Genomic DNA, 3323 nt, shown 5'->3' with positions numbered 1-3323 from the left:
CAATCCCATTCGGGTTATATAAAAGTTCGATTCGGGACCGGTTTGGGTTCTAATGGATTCGGCTCGGGGTTAGTAATCTTCAAAGAACCGGTATAACCCATTGTACTTTCGGGTTCGGGTCCCAATCGGTTCTTCGGTTTAAAAATACATGATTTGTACCTATTTTGTAAATAAAACATAAATGAAATCGGTTCTTCGGATTTAAAATACATGATTTGTACATATTTTAATAGTCAAAACATAAGTCAAATCGATTCAAAAATAAGAAAAAACATCAAAAGTGATCATTCAAAATCAAGCGAACGATAAACATAGTTAGTGATAGAAAGAAAACCAGATAAATGAAATCATAGAGCAAAAACTAAGTTCTCACATAGTTAGTGATAGAAAGAAAACCAGATAAATGAAATCATAGAACAAAAACTAAGTTCTCATGAAATGAGAAACATTATTCAATGAAAACAAAACCAAAATCTAAAAACTTCAGGCTTCAACCGCCACATTCCACCATCAACCGCCACATTCCACCATCAACCTTCATGTAACAGATAATTATTTTAGAAGTTCAATAATATCTTAAAGTATTTTGGATACATATTAAGAATTAAAATCATATTTGGTAGAAGTTCTTTTGTGATTTTAAATGTTTCGGGTTATATCGGATATCCATTTAGGTCCGGGTTCGGTTCGGATAATACCCATAATCCAAAATACCAAAAAACAAGATCCATTCGGTATTTATGTCGGGTTCGGATTAATTTTTATTGGATCGGGATCGGTTCGGATTTTTGGGTTCAGTTTATTTGCCTAGCCCTAAACTTGCCCGCATATCTTTCCAATTTCACAATATTACATTTTTTATCTGCAAAAATCCACCAGCTAAAGAATTATTTTTTACAGATAGAAAGAGATTAGCAACTGAGATTCCTGTTTACAACGAAAAAGAGTTTCCAAGTAGAAAATTATCAACAGACTCTACTTCTACGCTTCTCTCTCTCTTCGCCTGCAACATATTCTTCTTTTTCTTCACATGCAACACATTCTTCTTCCTTCTCTATCACGCCATATATCAAGTTTTCAATATGACCCTGAAAAAGTATTTTCTTTATCGTGTGTTGTGTGAGTGTGTTGTGTGATATAAGGTGAGTGTGTTTACCATTTTTCAGATGTTTCGTCCTCTCAGTATCTTTGAAGCTTCTTCAGCGTAAGCTTGAGCTGCTTTTTCTTCAGCTTCTGCTGCCTCTGCTTCATTTGCAGTGGTGTTGAGGCTTCAATTTTTCTCCATCACCAATGGTGATATAGACAGGAGCATATTTACCAATTCTTGGACATGGCTTTATACCTGCAACCAATTTAGGATTAACATTAGGAGAAAGTTTCTTATGTCACTAAAACTAAGAGATCAATCTGTTTCTTTTGTGAACAGCTTGTGATATATAAATTTAAAGTGAGAATTTCTGTATTAATTATGGGAATGAGGTTCAGTAAGAATAAGAGCAGTACATAGAAAAAAAGAGAGAGTAAACTACATGTGAAAGGACCAACATGTGAAATGTAAGAACGCAAATGAAGTGTCACGATTCCTAAACGTACATATATTCGCCTCCACGGACAGCATTTTATGCGCCTTTCCTCTCTTCCTCGGCCTCTTTCTCCCTCTCTTTCCAGCTCTCGTACTTCTGATCATCTGTTGGTAACTCATGGCGGCATATAGGGCAAGAGTTATGCTCGTCCTGTCACAGAGCACACAAACAGTTTGATCATAAGCTATGCAACTTTTAACAATAAATAAGGATGGTTTTTTTTTTATTACCAGCCAAGGCTTTAGGCAAAGAGGGCGAAACGTGTGCTATCATGGTAACTCTTGCATTTTGTCGCCGATGACCAGATTCTCCTTGCAGATGCAACATTCCACCTCTGCTCCTAACGTTTTAAGCATTTCCTCACTGAAAACAATCACTAGAAGTTTCTTCACAACCTCTTTACTCGCCAGTGGAGCTCTCGGTGGTCCACCATCTTCTAGTATCTGCATAAACATATCATATGTATCTTAGCAAAAGACACTGCCAATATCATATTTGGAGGTTGGGGCTAAACAATTTCTAAAACACATAAGGGCAATGCCAAAAAGATATTAAAAACTACCCCTGAGATGATATTGTCAAGACCATTGATGAGTTCCTACATCAAATTAGTCGTTTCCCCAAGAATGTTTCCAACATCAGCAGCATTAGAGGACTCACCGGCAACGATCGAAGAGAAAGCAGACATGAGATTCTGCTGCACCAGACACTGAGGCTGCGGCGGCTCACGATCAACCGTCAGATGTCCCTCGAAAAGATAGCCTTGCGATCTCACGGTCGGCTGATGATCCACTTCGGTTAGCTGCTCTTTCGCTTGCTCGATGCAAGATTTCAAGTGTTTCTTCTCAGAAGCATCAGACACAAGCCGCTCAGCGTCCTCGAACAGGCTCAGCCGCAACCCAAAACCCAGTAGCTGTCTTTTGAGAGGAGGAAATCATACCTTTTTATATCCGCAGACACACCACCTCTCAAAAGATAACCACACATTGAAGTAGAGATCGTGGCTAAAGGAGTTAAGAACATGTTTAATGCGATGGATCTGTAATTGGTTGAGACGTTTAGTTTCGATTAATGGAAAGAAAGCCAAAAGACGTGATCGAAACCCCAACGAACAGGATCGTCACGACGCCTTAAGCAAATCAGTCTCCAGAACGGGGGGAGAACACAAAGTGTGATGAAACCTAAATCATGGAAGACATATTGGGAGGCTGAGATTTGCTCGCCAGCGGGCCAAGTCATTTGTCAAACACTAAACAAAGCCCATATCAATTATAACTTCAGTTTAATGAAACGGTGAGTTTGGAGATAGGGACAGGTGTCGCGCTCTCCTTGCACGAATTGATGATGTGGCATCCGAGCTGAACTCCCTAGGAGTGATTCAATGTCTTCTTTATATATAAAGAGATTGGGAGTGCCATGTGTCCACAAAGTCCCTAGATGATTGCTGAGCTGGACATCCAAAGGAGAGAGCAAAGCTTCCTTTGTTTATATAGATATAAAGGATATGTTGCATAATTTTTGAATTGTTAATTATTTTATTAAAATTAATGTAAACTATTAATAGCCGATTAAATCTGGAATCTGGCCATAGTGTTGGCTGCTTGAAAAGTAACTCTCTCTCTCTCTCTTTTACCAATAGTATTGCCAACGCATACACTATTCACTACAAGAAAACATCAAGGATTCTGAGGGAAAAAATCGTCGGAATTTCGTCGGAATATCGTTATTCCGACGCAATTC

General features: G+C 38.6%; 1 pseudogene; it reads right to left on the bottom strand.

Annotated features, from left to right (window-relative positions):
• Window positions 1-832: 832 nt before the first annotated feature.
• Window positions 833-2777, bottom strand: LOC106298625 (annotated as a pseudogene).
• Window positions 2778-3323: the final 546 nt, after the last annotated feature.

This window comes from Brassica oleracea, chromosome C6 (assembly GCF_000695525.1).
Source record: "Brassica oleracea var. oleracea cultivar TO1000 chromosome C6, BOL, whole genome shotgun sequence".
Lineage (NCBI taxonomy): Eukaryota > Viridiplantae > Streptophyta > Magnoliopsida > Brassicales > Brassicaceae > Brassica > Brassica oleracea.
Note: the sequence above shows the minus strand (reverse complement) of the source record. Positions and strands in the feature narration are given on the sequence as shown.